Consider the following 17,579-nt stretch of genomic DNA (forward strand, 5'->3'; position numbering starts at 1 on the left):
ACATTATTTTATGTTAGGGCTGACCTGTGTCCATAGTCCACCTGTTCTTTGCACCCCTTCCCAAGTTAGGGAAGGAAGCTGCTCAGGGCATGTATTGGGAAGAGTCAAACAGACAGAGGTAAACCCCAGGTGTTCATTCCAAGTCCGTGTACTGAAGTCCTAAACTCCAGTACCTCCAAACGTGACTGTATTTGACTGTCTTCAGACAGGTGATGAAGTTAAAATGAGTTCTTTGGGATGGGCTCTGATCCATTAGGACTGGTGTGTGCTTATAAGAAGGGGAGGTTAGGACAGACACACACGCAGAGAAGTCAAGGAGACAGGTCTCAGGAGAAACCAACCTACCTGACTGATACCTTGATCTTGGACTTCAGCCTGCAGGACTGTAAGAAAATCAATTGCTATTGTCTAAGTCATGCAGTTTGTGGTGTTTGTTTTGGCAGTTAGAGCTACTAATACAGCATCTTCCTACAGGCTATTTTTATTAAGGGGTTTGGAAGTCTTTGAGTTTTTGTCCTCATTTCTTTTTTCTTTTATTTGTTCTAATTGATTATAAATAAACATTTTAACACATTGTACACAAATGTAATCATACATGTATATAGAGTAACAATGTCTGTCTCATTCTACTGTCCTTTCCATCCCCTCTTCTCCACGCCTACCCTCAGTCCCCTCTGCACAATCCAAAGTTCCTGCATTCTTCCCTACCCGCCAACCCCTCTATGAATCAGTATCCCCTTATCAGAGAAAACATTTGACCTTTGGTTTTTGTGAGATTGGCTTATTTCACTTAGTATGAGATTCTCTAGTTCATCATTTACCTGCAAATGCCATAATTTCATTCTTCTTTAAAGTTGAGTAATATCCCATTGTGTATATGTACCACATTTTATTTATCCATTCATCTGTTGAAGGGCACCTAGGTTGGTTCCACAGTTTAGCTATTGTGAATTGAGCAGCTATGAACATTGATGTGGCTGTATCTCTGTAATATGCTGATTTTAAGTCCTTTGGGTATAGGCCAAGGAGTGGGCTAGCTGGGTCAAATGGTGGTTCCATTCCAGATTTCTGAGGAATCTCCATACTGCTTTCTGTAGTGGTTGCACAAATTTGCATTCCCACCAGCAATGTATGAGTGTACTTTTTCCCCCACATCCTCGCCAACATTTCTTATTGCTTGTATTCTTGATAATTGGCATTCTGACTGGAGTGAGATGAAATATTAGAGTAGTTTTGATTTGCATTTCTCTTATTGCTAGAGATGATGAACATTGTTTTCATGTGTTTGTTGGTACATTGCATATCTTCTGTGAAGTGTCTCCTCAGCTCCTTAGCCCATTTACTCATCAGGTTATTTATTTATTTTGGTGTTAAGTTTCTTGAGTTCTTCATATATCCTGGAGATTAGTGCTCTATCTAGGGTGAGTGTGGTAAAGATTTTCTCCCATTCTGTAGGCTCTTTCTTCACATTATTGATTGTTTCCTTTGCTGAGAAGAAGCTTTTTAGTTTGAATCCAACCCATTTACTGATTCTTAAGTTTATTTCTTGTGCTTTAGGAGTCTTGTAAAGGAATTCAGGTCTTAAGCCCATATGATGAAGATTTGGGTCTACTCTTTCTTCTATTAGGTGCAGAGGTTCTAGTGCCTAAGTCTTTGATCCACTTTGAGTTGATTTTTTGTGCTGGGTGAGAGATAGGGGTTTAATTTCATTTTGTTACATATGAATTTCCAGTTTTTCCAGCACCATTTGTTGAAGGGGCTATCTTTTCTCCAATGTATGTTTTTGGTGCCTTTTTCTAGTATTAGATAACTGTATTTATTTGGGTTTGTCTCTGTGTCTTCTATTTTGTACCTTTAATCTACATGTCTATTTTGGTGCCAATACCATGCTGTTTTTGTTATTATTGCTCTGTAGTACAGTTTAAAGTCTGGTATTGTGATGTCTCCTGCTTCACTCTTCTTGCTAAGGATTGCTTTGGCTATTCTGGATCCTTAGTTTTCCAAATAAATTTCATGATTGCTTTTCTAGTTCTATAAAGGATGTCATTGGAATTTTAATAGGAATTGCATTAAATCTGTTTAACACTTTGGTAGTATGGCCATTTTGACAATATTCATTTTTTCCTATCCAAGAGCATGGGAGATCTTTCCATCTTCTAAGGTCTTCCTCAATTTCTTTTTTTAGTGTTCTGTAGTTTTCATTGTACAGGTCTTTCACCTCTTTTGTTAGATTGATTCTCAAGTTTTTTTTTTTTTTTTTTTGAGGCTATTATGAATGGGGTCGTTCTCCTAATTTCTCTTACAGTGGTTTCCTTGCTTATGTATAGGAATGCATTTGATGTATGGGTATTTATTTTATATCTTGCCACTTTGCTGAATTCATTTATGAGTTCTAGAAGTTTTCTGATGAAATTTTTGGATCTTCTAATAAACAATCATGTTGTCAGCAAGTAGTGATAGTTTGAGTTTTTCTTTTCCCATTCATATCCCTTTAATTTCCTTTGTCTGTCTGATTGCTCTGACTAGAGTTTCAAGGATGATGCGGAATAGAAGTAGTGACAGAGGGCATCCCTAACTTGTTCCAGTTTTTAGAGGGAATGCTTTCAACTTTTCTCCATTTAGAATGATGTTGGCCATGGGCTTAGTATAGATAGCTTTTACAAAGTTCAGGTATATTCCTACTATTCCTAGTTTTTCTAGTGTTTTGAACATGAAGAGGTGCTGTATTTTGTGAATTGCTTTTTCTGAATCTATTGAGATAATCATATGATTCTTGTCTTTAAGTCTATTGATGTTATGTATTACTTTTATTGATTTCAGTATGTTGAACCAACCTTGCATCCCTCGGATGAACCCCACTTGAATGTGGTGCACTATCTTTTTATGTTTTTGTTATATAATTTGCAAGAATTCTATTGAGAATTTTTGTGTCTATGTTCATCAGGGATATTGGTCTGATGTTTTCTTTCTTTGATGCATCTTTGTCTGGTTTGGTATAAGGGTGATACTAGACTCACAGAATGAACTTGGAAGGATTTCCTCCTTTTCTATTTCATGGAATAATTTAGGAGTATTGGTGTTAATTCTTCTTTGAAGGTCTTATAGAACTTGACTAAGAATCCTACTGGTTCTGGGCTTTCCTTGGTTGCTAGGTTTTTGATGGTGTCTTCTATTTCATTGCTTGAAATTGATCTGCTCAAATTGTGTATGCCTTCCTGCTTCAGTTTGGGTAGACTGTATGTCTCTGGAAATTTGTCAATATCTTTGAGATTTTCTATTTAATTTGAGTATAAATTTTCAAAATTATCTTCTGTATTTAGTAGTGTCTGTTGTGATATTTCCTTTTTCATCCCTGATTTTAGTAATTTGAGTTTTCTCTCTCTCTTCATTAGTGTAGCTAAGGGTTTAACAATTTTATTTATTTTTTCAAAGAACCAACTTTTTGTTTTGTCAATTTTTTTCAATTGTTTCTCTGGTTTCAAGTTCTTTGATTTCCGCTCTGATTTTAATTATCTCCTGTCTTCTACTGCTTTAGTATTGATTTGTTCTTTTTCTAGGGCTTTGAGATATAATGTTAAGTATTCATTTGTTGACTTTTTATTCTTTTAATGTATGAGCTCAATGCAATGAACTTTCCTTTTAGCACTGCCTTCGGAGCGTCCCAGAGATTTTGATATGTTGTATTGGTATTCTCATTTACCTCTCAGTGTTTTTTAAATTTTTTCCCTGATTTTTCCTACTATCCAATCATCATTCAATAGCATGCTATTTAGTCTCCAGGTGTTGGAGTAGCTTCTATTTTTTATTTATCATTGATTTCTAATTTAATTCCATTATTATCTGATAGAATACAGAGTAGAATTTCTATTATTATTATTATTTTTTTTGCTGAGAGTTTTTGCTGAGAGTATTTGCTGAGAGTTGCTTTGTGGCATAACATATGGGCTATTTTAGAGAAGGATCCATATGCTGCTGAGAAGCAAATGTATTTGCTTGATGATGGATGAAATACTCTATATATGTCTGTTAAGTGTAAATCATTGATTGTATTATTGAGTTATATAGTTTCTTTGTTTAGTTTTTGTTTGAAAGATCTATCCAGTGGTGAGAGAGGTGTGTTAAAGTCACCCAGTATTATTTTGTTGTCATCTGTTTGATTCTTGGAATTGAGAAGGGTTGTCTGATGTACATAGATGCTCCATTGTTTGGGGCACATATATTTACAATTGCTATGTCTTGTTGATATATGATTCCCTTAAGCAGTATGAAATGTCCTTCTTTATCACTTCTGACTAACTTTGTTTTGTAGAGAACTTTGTCTGATATGAGGATGGAAAGCCCTGTTTGTTTATGCAGTTCATGTGTGTGATACATTTTTTCCCAACCTTTCACCTTCAGTCTGTAGATATCTTTTCCTAGAAGGTGAGTCTCTTGAAGACAGCATATTGTTGGGCCTTTTTTTAAAATCCAACCTGCCAGTGTATGTCTTTTGATTGAGGAGTTTAGGCCATTAATATTCAGGGTTATTATTGAGATATGATTTGTATTCCTGGTCATTTTGGTTTATTTTTGTTTTTTAACTTGACTTAGTTTCTCCTTTAACCAATCTTTCTAGTGTTGTTTCTCCCTTTGCTGGTTTTTTTTGTTGTTTTTAATTTGATCTTCATGGACTATTTTGCTGAGAATGTTCTGTAGTACAGGCTTTCTAGTTGTGAATTCTTTTAACTTTTGTTCAGCATGAAAGGTTTTTATTTCATCTTCAAATCTGAAACTTAATTTTTAAAATTTTAATTCATTTTAATTTTGTTAGATATAAAATTCTCAGTTGACATTCATTTTCTTTCAGAGCTTGATATATATTATTCCAGTGCCTTCTGGCATTGAGGGTCTGGGTTGAGAAATCAGCTGAGATTCGTATTAGTTTCCTCCTATATGTAATTTGATTTTTTTCTCTCACAGCCTTTAAAATTATATCCCTATTCTATTTGTTAGTCATTCTTATTATAATGAGCCTTGGTATGGGTCTGTTGTACTTTTGGTACATGTGGGGTCTGATAAACCTCTTGTAGTTAATTTTCCATTTCATTCTTTAGATTTGGGAAGTTTTCTGATATTATGTCATTGAAAAGATTGTGCATTCCTTTGGTTTGTATCTCTGCATCTTTATCTATTCCAATAAATTTTAAATTTGTCCTTTTCATGTTATCCCATATTTCTTGGAAGTTCTGTTCATGGTTTCTTTATTTTTCAAGAGTATATATTTTGTCTGAGGTTCTGTCTTCTAAGTGATCTAGTCTTTTGGTGATATTTTCCACTGAATTTTTAATTTGGTTTATTGTTTCCTTCATTCTGAGGATTTCTGCTTGACTCCTTTTCATTCTGAGGACTTTTGCTTGATTCCTTTTTATAATCTCTGCCTCTTTATTAAAGTGATCTTTCACTTCCTATATTTTCTCTCCAATACCATCCTTTATTTCAAAGATCAATCTAACTATGTGTCTTCTAAACTACTTCTCTGACATTTCTTCTACTGTGTCATCTATGAATTCTATTGTTGGAACATCTTGGTTTGTTTGAGGCTCTTGTTCACTTGCTTTTTCATATTGTTTGTGTGTCTTCTCATCTAGCAGTATGGATTCGATGTAGTACAGTTTCTACCCTGTAGTCTTTTAGTATCCCTGAAGGTGTCCAGTACCTCAGCTTTAAGAGGGAGACCAATATTAACAGCATCCAATGCAAATTATAAACCACCTTAAACAAATGGCTCCTATTAAGGTGAGTACAGTTTTGTCATGATAAACAAAAATGAAGTGTTCAATTATTGTTTACAATATAAACAGTAAGTTTGCTAAAAGGCTTTACCATTTCAAATGATGAACAATGAGGGAACAGAAGTAGAGTAAGATGTGATGTTTATGAGGGAGAAGAAGAGAAGATAGTGGTAAAAATTTATAGTAAGAGCAAGGGAGGAATTAATAGAGGTTGGATGATAGTATGAAAGAAGTGAGAAATAGAATCTAGGGAGACAGGCGAGCAAAAAAAATGCATACAGATTTTTTTTAAAAGTAAAAATATAAGAATACACAACCAAACTGTAATATAATATTCAGACTTCCCCTTTCTCAATAATTTGATGAATGAATATTTGGAATCAAAGATAGTAGAGGTGTGAGAGAGAGGGCTAAAAAAAAGTGAAGTCTCAGTGGAAAATTGAATGATTGCTTCCCTTGGCTTTAAAATTTTTTCTCAGTTTCCCTTCTCTGCCGATAGGTGGGCTTTTCTGAAGTTTGATGTTAGTTCTAGTTCGGTGGGTGCCAGAATGCTTGGGTGGGATAGCCAAAAGCAAGATGCCCTCACACACTATTCAAGTCTTCCCGTGTGTTGTAGCTGGCCCCTTCCATCCCTGCAATCTTTAGGACTCACTGAGCTGGAGATACTCCGGTTTTCTCCAGTTTCTCCAACCTGTCCTCCCCCCAGAGAACTGCCCCTAGTCTCTGGCTTCCCACAGTCTTGCTAGACCCAGACTGGCCCATGTAAACCCAGCTGCAATCTGACGGATTTGGACTTCAACTTCCCCAGGCTCTACCTTGCGGCAGTCCCAAGATCTCAATACCCTTTCAACTTCCAGAGAGATCACCAGGGATGAACTCACACAAAGTAGTGACCCTGCAAAGAGGCAGCCAGATGGTGGCCACTACCACATTGAGCAGAAAGATCTCAGGTGCAACAAGACCTGCAGGTACCCCAATATATCTCCAGACCCTGGCCAGTGTCCCCAGACTAAGGTCTGGAGATGGTGGGGGTGATGGCAGCAAACCTGCATGCCCTGGCCAGTGTCCCAAGAAGGTGGCAACTGCCTGTAACCAAACCTATGGGTACTTTGACAATGGACTTCCAGGCAACAGCAGGAAGTGGGTGATCCACTGGAGGCCTATAGGTGGTCTGTAGGCTAACAGCAGGCAGTGGGTGGTGAGTAGGTGAAAGGCAGGCAGTGGGCAGGCAAGAGGTGGGCAAATGGGCCTTTGTCCTCATTTCATAACTGAGGAAACTGAAGGTCCACAACTGGGTCACAAAGTTTAAGAGCAGTTGACCATAATTCCCGAGCATGCAGTGGGTGCCAGGTATTATTTCAGCCAAAGTCTCAGAACTCTGCTTTCCTAGACAATTAAGGAGTGTGGGAATGTGTGCTGTCAGTGCCATGAGGGAAAATAAAGCTAGTAAATGCAGCAGTTCTTGAGTGGGAAGGAAGGTACAGCTGGAATGGAGCCCACAGGGAGGAGAGAAGGGACAGGGGTGAGGTCGGGTGGACAGCCCCTTTGCTGCAGGTACCAAGGGTTCTGAGCACAGGCCTGACTGGTTCCATCTAGGGACCACCTGGGCTCACCAAGAGGTAAAGGTGGGACAGGGAGCAGTTGGGGGGATACAGGTGAGAACTGGGCACAGTGGTCATTTAGAAAATTTCCAATCCAACTTTATAGATTATATGTAGGTACAAGATAGAAAAGGAATGATCAAGAAGGATTCTAAAGGTGTGGGCAGAGAAGACTCTCCAGGAGACTTAGTAAGAGAGCTGTGGCAGAGTCTGGAGCCAGAAACAGGAAACATCATCAGCCAGTAGTCAGCTTAGAGACCATGTTTGAGGTCCTTAGTCCACATGTGTGATCTTATGAGCAAGGAACAACTGAGATCTGAGAAATGGACCTGGGAAATAGGGTCAGGGAGAAAAGGAGAAACCAGTGAGAAGAGGTGGCTAGGAAGCCCATACAGGTAGCATAAAACAGAATGAGTGCTGTCAGGATCCCGGGTGATGCAAACAAGAATTCAGCCTTGGCTTTGGCCATGGCAGAAGTTGTTTTGGTAGAGATGGAGAGAAGAATGTCTGCGATAGAGAAGATAAATGGACAGATGATGAGATGGTATTTCAAGGAGTGTCCCTACAGAGGAGTGTGGAGAAATGCAGCAGTGGCTGTGGGGCACTTGGGTGAAGGGGAGAATTTTCTTAAGCCATACATTAGTCAGGGTTCTCTAGAAGAACAGAATCAACAGAAAGTATGATTATAAAAAGGGGATTTATTAGGTTGGTTTACACGACCAGAAGCTGGAGAGCTGGAAGAACAAACAGCTGCACACTCCAAAACACAGAAACCCCAAAACAAGAAAGATCAACAGCGCTACCCTAGTCTGAGACCAAGACTTCTGGAAACTACCTGGAGAATCACTGACAGAGTCTGCTTTCGGAAGAGTGAAGAAACCAAAGTCTGATATCCTCAGACAATCAAAGTAGCAATCAAGAACCCATTCAAGAAGAGCCGAGCTTGCATCTACATTTGCTTCTTCCAACTTTTTATTCCATCCTATTGGGCAGTACTGCCCAAGCTTAGAGAAAGTCTCGACTTCAGTTCACTATCTCACATTCCAAGCATTCCTAGTCATGCCCTCCTTGACACATCCAGAGGCTCTTAATCATCAGCATCTCTTAAGTCAATTGAGTTGATGATCAAATTAACCATTACAGGCCAGGAGTAGGGCAACCTGTTTGCATGCTGGTAAGAAGAACGCAGTAGAGTGGAGACATTTCTCAAGGCATGGATGAGAGACAGCATGGACACAGGTGGAGCAGATGTCCCTGGAGGATAGGAGGAATCAGGGATGTAGTCATTGGTGCGGAGGGACTTAGGTGCACTGGGCCACTCTGTGTTTCCTCTTTGTTCACAGGACCAGGATTCTGTTCACCCCCTCCAAGAAGCCACACTTTCAGGGAGCCTCTGAGTCAGTTGTGGCCATCTCAGTCCTCTCAGCAGGACTGGGCATTGACATTGCCAATGCATCAGGTTCCAGGAGGGGCCTTACACTCTTATGAGGGTGAGAAAAGAAGGGTACAATACAAATGTGCCCTTCTTTCTCTTGTCTCTGGATTTCTCCTCTGCTTGGAGTAGCCATCCTCACATCTTGAGGGGACAATTTTAAAAGGAAAAGCCTACAAGTTGCACATGGCAGTACCCTGGGTCCTTGATGTCAGTAGTCACTTGGAACCAGCCTCCATCCAGCCTTCTCCTTAAATAATAAAGAAGTGCCATTCTCACTCCAACATGTCAAGGACTGGTGTTTTAAATTTCTCTTGGCAAATAGGCATGGAAGTTTTAAGCTCAGCCTAGAAAAATCTTTGCTGGTTCCACAGTCAGTTATGGGCAGTTGTGGGGTAACCAGTCTCAAGGGAGTGTGAATGAGACCAAGAATGATGACATGCACTCAAGTGACTGCCAAGCTGCAGGCGAAGGGCAGTCCCAAACTGTGGGACAGTGTGTTAGTGGTGCAGAGGTATATGCAGCACCCACTACGTCCCTTCCATGGAACCTGGACAGTTAGATCTTCATGACTCAATTTCCTTAACTGTAAAATGGAGATTATCTGCCAGGCACAGTGACACATACCTATAATCCTGGCTACTCAGGAGCCTGAGTTAGGAGGACCGCCTTGAGCCCAGGAGTCCAAGGTCACCTGGGCAACACAGACCACATCTTTTTTAAAAAGAGAGATTATTGTAGTACCTACCCGTGTCATGGAGGTTTCATGAGGACTAAATGAATTCACACATGCGAAACAGTTTAAACGGATCCTGATATATTGTGAGTATTTATTATTATAAATTGGTCTGTGGCTATTTTTTCCCTATTATAATAAATAAAAAATAATTAAATTTACTAAAGATCTGTTTTGTACCAGGCATGACATAATGTGCTTGACAAGTGTTATTTCATTAATCTAATTTAGTCACTATTTTCAGAGGCCTACTATCAAGTTAGAGCTACCCAAAGTCTTGGTCTTTAGGCTAGTACCCTCAGACTCCCTGCATTTCTCAGACACTAGGTCAGCTCCAATGAATGCATAAATGCTCCAGTCAGTGTCCTAGAGGATCTCTGTTCCAGGCACTTATGAACACTTAGTGGGTGACCCAACCTTTTTCCCCTTATACTCTCGAAGAGAAAGGGCTAGGACAAAGGATTCTCCAAACAAAGGGCCATCGTGAGAGGAAGCAAAACCTGTAGTGTAAGGGGAAACAATGTCATCAATGGCACTGGCCTTGGGACACCCCCATGGGTGACCCGTGTATGCCTTTTTTATCCCTTCACATGACTGACCAAGGATAAGGACCCAGATTCTGAGGGAGCCCCTTTCCTCGGACAATCAAGCAGACCTGTAATCTGCAAGAAAACAGAGAGCAGCATGCCCTGGTCTGCTGTGGTTAAAGGCCATGCAAGATCCTGGTCAGAGCTGGGGGTGTCTGGGATCCAGGGGTGTGTTTTCCTGGGCAGGACTCATTGGTGAGCTCAGCATCCTCATCTCCCCAGTCCCCCATCAGTGTTGCAACTGATACATGCACAATCCAGATTTCCAGTAACAACTCTCAACACTTCTGTGGACGTCAGAAACCTCCCAGGGCTCCCCGTGGCTTGCTGAGTTAAGCGCAGCCTCCAATAGGGTTTTGAAACTGATGACGCAGCTGCCTCTGGCAAGGGTCAGATACACAGTTGCTGCCCTTTACACACAGAGTTCATGAGCAGCAGCCTCGATGGGTTGAGTGGCCCTGACTTGTTTCTGAAACAGACTTACCCTGTTTCTATCAGGAGCAGAGCCCAGTGTGGATCCAGGGTTTCTGTGGTATGGGGGCTTGCTTCTCAAGCCCTCAAGTGGTACCACCACTACCATGAATCCTCACTGCAACATGGAAAGACAGCCTAACTCTGCCCACTCACTACACGAGGTGGAGCTTCTCAGCAAAGTTAGTCAGTTGGCGATAGCTACGCACTGGTGAGCAGTAAAGACAGAATTTGAGCTGAGGTCAGACTCCAAAGCTAATATATTTTTCCTGCACCTGTTGAAATGATTCTGCAGTATTTCTTTTTTATTATCTCTTCATATGAATTACATCAATTCATTTTCAAATGTCGAACCAAGTGTTCACTTTGGGATGAACCCCGTTTGGTCATATTTTATCCTTCTCTATTCCTAGATTCTGTTTGCTAATATTGCATCAAGTTCACTGCTAATGCTCATGAGGGACATCAGTCATTTTCTTTTCTTGTAAAGTCTTTTCCTGGTTTTTGTATCAGGATGATGCAGGAATCAGAAAGTCAATTGCAAAGTATTCTCACCTGCTTTCTAAAAGTGTTTTGTTAGCTCTCTGTCACAAATAACCTGAGATAATGAACTTGTAAAGAGAAAAGATTTATTTTGACTCACAGTTTTGGAAACCGTAAGCATTTGGCTCCACTGCTTTGGGACTGTGGCACTTCCACATCATGGAAGGAACATGTAGTGGAACAAAGCTGCTCACTCCCTACGTGGCTGGGAAGTGGAAGAGAGAGGAAGGAACTGGGATCCTCTTCATGGGCATGCCCCAGTGACCTACGACCTCCCACTATGCTCCACCTCTTAAAGGTTCCACCACCTCCCACTAGTGCCACCCCAGGGACCAAGCCTTCAACACGTGGACCTTTGGGCCATATTCCAGACCCAGACTACATTAAGTTGTATATTCTAAAATAATTTAATTATTATTTGAATGTTTAGACTTTACTAGGCCTGGAAGTATTTCTATGGAAGGATTTTTTTTTTTTTTAACTAAACTGTTAAAACTGTTAAGTTTACCCAGTTCTTGATTGGGCTTATGTAGTTTGTCTTTCAGGAAGTTTATCCATTTTATACATGGTATCAAATTTGTTGGCATAAAGAAAAATGAAATTATGTCATTTGAAGAAAATGGATGGAACTGGAGACTATTATGCTAAGTGAAATAAGCCAAACTCAGAAGGTAAAGTGTCATGTTTCTCTTATAGGCGGAAGCTAGAGAGGAAAAAGGGAAAGAAAGGTGTGGTGGAGAGGTCTCATGAAAACCAAACAGAGACCAGCATAATAGAAGAAAGGGACTAAGGGAAGGTAGAGTGGAGGGAAAGGGAAAATACTGGAGAATGATACTGTCAAATTATATTGTTACATTGTGTGTATGTACAAATACCACCATTATGTACAAGTATAACACACCAATAAGAAATACGGCAACATTGGTTGGCATAAATTTGTTCAAATTATGCCCTCATTATCCTTTTACTATCTATAGAATCAGGAACAATATTCTCCTCTCACCCTTGATCAATTCTTGTGTCTTTTTCTTTATATCACTCTGGCTAGATTTTATCAATTTCACTGATTCTTTTAAAGAACTAGATTTTGGTTTAATGCTTTTCTTGTTTTCATTAATGCATGTTCTCCTATTTATTATTAACTAACTTGTGCTTACTCTGGATTTGATTTGTTCATTTTATCTTCTCAGGGTGGAAGCTATTGAGCTGAGACTTTTGCTGTTTCCTTATAAAAGCTTTCATTGCTCTTCAATCTTTCAGCATGGCTGTAGATGTGAAACACAATTTTCGATATATTGTATTTTTTCACTTTAAGGTAATTTCTAAGTAATCTTGTGATTTCTTTTTGTCCCCATAGAGATAGTTAGAAGGGTGTTATTTAATTTTCAAATATTTGGGCATTTTCCAGATATCTTTGTATTTGTGATTTGTAGTTTAATTCTATTGAGCACAGAGAACATATGGGTTCAAATCTTTTATATTTGGTAAGATTTATTTAATGGAGCAGCCTATGTTTTATGATCTATTTGGGTGAATGTTCCATGTGCATTTGTAGATAATGTGCATTATGCTGGCTGGTGAAGTGTCCTATAAATGTCAAATATGGGAAGTGTGTTGGTAGTGTTGTGTAAGTATTCTATATATTTATGGATTTTGTCTGTTTGATCACTAACTGAGAAAGACATGCTGGAGGACCCAACTAGGACTGTGGATTGCTTTACTCCTTTCAGTATAATCATGCTTGTTTTACATAAGTTGAACTTTTTTGTTGTGTGTGTACTTACTAAGCCTTCTTGAAAGGACTCTTGTTTTTATGTGATGATCCTTTTCATCCTTGGTAATTGTCCTTGTTCTTAAATTTACTTCATCTGAGTTTAACATGGTCACTCTTTTGGTTAGCGTTTGTATCTCCTGTTCTTTTCACTTTTACTACATATCTTTATATTTAAAGTGAATTTCTTGTACAAAGAAGACGGTTGAATTATACCTTGTCTTTCTTTCTTTGAAATTCAACCTGTCAACCTGTCAATCTCTTATTTTTTCAATTGAGTCTTATATATTTATTGCAGTTGTTAATGTAGTTGGCCTTAACTCCATCTTAAATCATCTTGCCAGTTGTTTTCTATTTGCCCCATCTGATCTTTGTCATTTTTCCTCTTTTCCTTACCATCCTTTGGGTTTTTTTTATGATTTCACAAAAAATTTCATAATTCTATTTCCATTATTGATATATTAGTTTAAGATACATATTAGTCATGTATCTTTAAAAAGTTCTTTATTAGTGACTATGATATATGTCTTCAACTTACACTTCCACACAGTGTAAGCACCTAGCATTATAGCTTCCTCCATGTATACTTCCATGTAAGTTAAAGAGTCTATATACATAAGATACATGACTCACTTGGAGGGAGGAAGGACATTCCTGGCACTAAGCATTAGCAAAGACTGGGAGGTGCATCTTCGAAGTAACAAGAAACTCAGGTATCGATTATGATATGTGGTGAGACATAAGCAGAGATTGTAGCCTAGGACCACATCATGGAGGCCTCTGCATGTTTTATTCTGTATGCAATAAGATACATTTCAAAGTCTTGGTAGGAAAGTAGAGGAGGATATAAGTACCTGCATGTATAGAAGAAGTATAGATCATGCGGTTGCTGAGGAAGTTGTATTTGGATAGGAAAAGAGTGGTAAGGAGGAGGGAAGCCAGTCAGTGGCTTTATAGGCAGGAGATGGACAGGGCCTGCATTGGATATGGAATTTGAAATCTGGGAGGAGAAAAGGGTGAGTGGGGTCTTGACTCAGGCCACTTCCCACCTCCCATACACACTGTGAGTAGGTAGAGCAGGCAGATAAATTCTCTCAGGGTAAAACCTGGGAACTTCTGGCATCTATGGGCCACATGGAGGAAGGAAACTGAATGATGAAGAGGAAGGGTTCAAAAGAAACAGGAGGGTGTGGTTTCACAGAAGCCAAGGGCACAGAGGGATCTCAGGAAGTACAAAACCAATGACTTCACATTCAAGATGTCAGGGGCCTTGCCTAACATTTATCAAAATGCTGATAAAGTATCACAACATCAACAATGAAAACACATAGGTACTGGTGCCAGAAGGATTTAGGAAAAAGTGATTATGATTACAAGGCACATGGAGCAGGTTGGAGAGATGCCCACTCAGGCCTCTATGTAATGTTTGGCTCTGCACCAAAGGCAAAGCAACATGAAGACCCTTCCCTATAGCCTGGCTCTGGTCTCAGTGCCCACACTATCAGGCAGACACCTATCACGAAGTGAAGGAGGCCAAAACCTACAACCACATCACATCTCACTTCTTTCTTCCTTGTGTTTATGAAAATATTCCAAATCCCAGGCAACAATTGGGCTGAAAGGGTATATGTGGGGGCAGTAGGGCTTCAACTCCTAAGAGTTAATTCTAAGACAATTAGAATAAAAATATGAAACACTAAAAAATTCATTAAACATAGATTTTTCTTTAATGAAGAAAAATTGGCAACACTGCAACATTTCTAAACGTAGGCAATTACATATTTTGAAACCCAATATAGCCATTAAAATGAACATTTGTTTTTATTTTTGACAAGGTTTTATTTTATTTATATTTTAAAAGTGACATAAATGTTATGCCCTATTAACTCTTTAACATAATCCATTTAATATATATGCACATAAGAGTCTATACTGTAAAACGTTAACACTGGTTATCTCTAGGTGGTCACTTCTGTTACTTTCCTGTCCTATTTCTCCCATCTCCTGATAGGGCTTCCCATTGTTTGCACCCATTCAGAAGCCAGAGTACATAGAAACCAATTATTTCAGACATTATAGGTTGGTTTACCAAGGCTGCAAGCAGGATAGGGAAGCTCAAAGGGACCAATGGAAAATGTCCAGCTCCCAGAGTTGATTTAGATCATAGAGGATGGGTAGATTTGGCGTTGATAGGATCCAGGAATTTAAGTATTGTGTGGTTTGGCAGGTCTTCAAGGATATTCAAATGGCAGGAATTGGGTAGAAAAGATGGCAGCATTGCATGAAAGTCTACCTGTCCAATATCCTTTCCAGGAAGAAGATAAAAGTGAACAGGGCAAATTTTGGAGAAGTCCGAAGAGAGTTTCTGTATTCACAAACTTCATGAGTTGGTTGGACTCACAGGCTATCAAGTGTGGTAGGGATGTATACATTCACCAAATGTGCTTTCTTTTTTCTCCAGGGCACACGGCTCAACTCCATTTGCTGACCTTTGGTGCAGGCAGAGGGCAGGGCATGCGGCTGAGCTCCAGCTGATAGATTGTGAGGAAAAGTGAGTGCACCATATCCTGCTTTTATGGTATGCAGATTCCCCAGCCTCTGTGACAGTAGTGTGTGTTTATAGACAAGCTTGTGCCCTAGGTCAGAATTTTAGAAGGAATGTCTCCAATATTGACCAACCTGGTTCAGGGAAGTCCCTCCCATGCTAGCTTCTATACTTGCCATTTTGCATCCCAGTACTGAATGGAAAGTTCTCCAAAGACCACATGGTGGCAGAGCACAATAAAGGGAGAAGTCACCCTTCCAAAGAGAGCCTCCTGAGAGGTCCCCTGACCAGGGACACTACCTTGGATTTTCATGAGAGCATGAAATAAATGGTCATAGTGTCAAGTTACCACAGTTTCCATGCTAACAGAATAACTAGACATTCCTGGGTAGGGAGATGGTGATGAATGGTTGAACCAGGAAACCTTGTGTAGAAAAGACAGGCAGGAGAGTGACTGGCTAGGGGAGGAGGAGAATGAAGGTGGTAGAAGAATTAAAGACTATTCAAGGTAAGAGTATGGAATCTTTAAAGGATAATGGCTTTGATGGCAAAAGGAAAATGAAGAGGAGAGGGGAGGAATGGACCTTAGGGCTGAAGAGCATGGCTCTCACAAACCCGTTGGTTGGCAATGGAGAGGGCACAAAGCATCTGCAGACAAGAAGGAAAAGAGGTTAATTTGATTTCACACACATTCACTTGCCTCTTGAGGACACTGAGTTCAGCGAGGGACAAACGGTTCTCTGAGTCACAGGGAAGTGCCTGTGGTTAGGGGATGGTGGGAAGGAATCAGAATGAGCACTCAAACCTGCCCCAGCAGTTAGGAAGTCACCAGAAACCTGCAGCCACCTTGCTTGACTCTGGAGGAGCCCTTTATTTCCGACTACCATAACTTTAAATATGTAGAATTGTTGAGAAAAGAATGAAGAAAGGAGTAGAAATGAATTCCTTTGCTCAAAGGATTTGAAGGCATTCCCTCTGGTAAATTCTGACCAGGCACAATGTTGTGTGTAGGAAGCACATGGTACCTGTCACAGAACCTGGGAAATCTGTCTGGACCCAGTCCCATTTGGACACTATCAAAGCACTGACAACAAAGCCCACCGCTGGGTTGGTTTAGTCAGAGTTGACAAAGACAAATTCAGTAGGGGCATGATCTCTTTAGCAAAGTTCCTAGAGCTAAGTGGAAATGGTGTGAGCAAATACTACGTTCTGTCCGCTTTTCCAAACCACTTCTCTTCCCATTCAGGACTGCTTCTGACAACGGAAACACTAGCTCTAAGCTCTCTAAGCTCTCTGACCCCCTGTTATCCCCTTTTACTGGTGCACCCAAGTGGAATGGAGGAAGAAAACGTGAAGAGGCAAGTGAGATGGGGCAGTGCAGGGAGTACCCACCCGTCACCTCTGCTCCCTCCCTTACCCCCAGCTAAGGTGAAAGTGCAGACCAATTCTATTGTGGGTTATTGTGGGAAGAGACCAGCTATCTGATAGAGAGAGATAATGGTTGTGGGGCACTTTACAGTTTACAAACTTTTTCACAAAATGACTAAAGGGTGTCCAGAATGTAAGCATGACTCACCACAGTTTACTCCTAGAGCTGTGAGGAGCCTCCACGATGACCTGGCTCAACTGCATCCAGTGCAGAGAACAAACTTGGGCTCAGGGACACTGGGAGTCACTTCTGTTGGGTCATAGGTGAGGGAGGGCAACCCAGCTTCTAACTTCCAAGTCCATGTGTTGCTGGATATTTTAATTCACATTTCCAGAGAACCCAGTCCATTTGGTGTAATGCACATCTAAGAAGACAGAAATAAGATGTCTGCCCTCCGTGGCATTGTTTGATGAAGAGGGTCACGTTGGGATTGGCTTATTTCACTTAGCATGATATTCTTCCACTCACAAAAATGGGGTCCTAATTTGATTAAAATACATCCCATGCTTGTACAATTTTATCAAAATGGATTCTACTGTCATGTATAACTAAGAAGAACCAATTGAAAAAAAAAAAAAAAGCGTGTCAGGTTGGTGCACAAGAGAACCCGAGTTTATATCAAGGTCATCCAAAGCACATCAGGCCAAAAAGAAGCGGAAATTCTGTTTTGAGCCAAGAAGAGTTAGGACAGTC

This window comes from Sciurus carolinensis, chromosome 7, assembly GCF_902686445.1.
Source record: "Sciurus carolinensis chromosome 7, mSciCar1.2, whole genome shotgun sequence".
Lineage (NCBI taxonomy): Eukaryota > Metazoa > Chordata > Mammalia > Rodentia > Sciuridae > Sciurus > Sciurus carolinensis.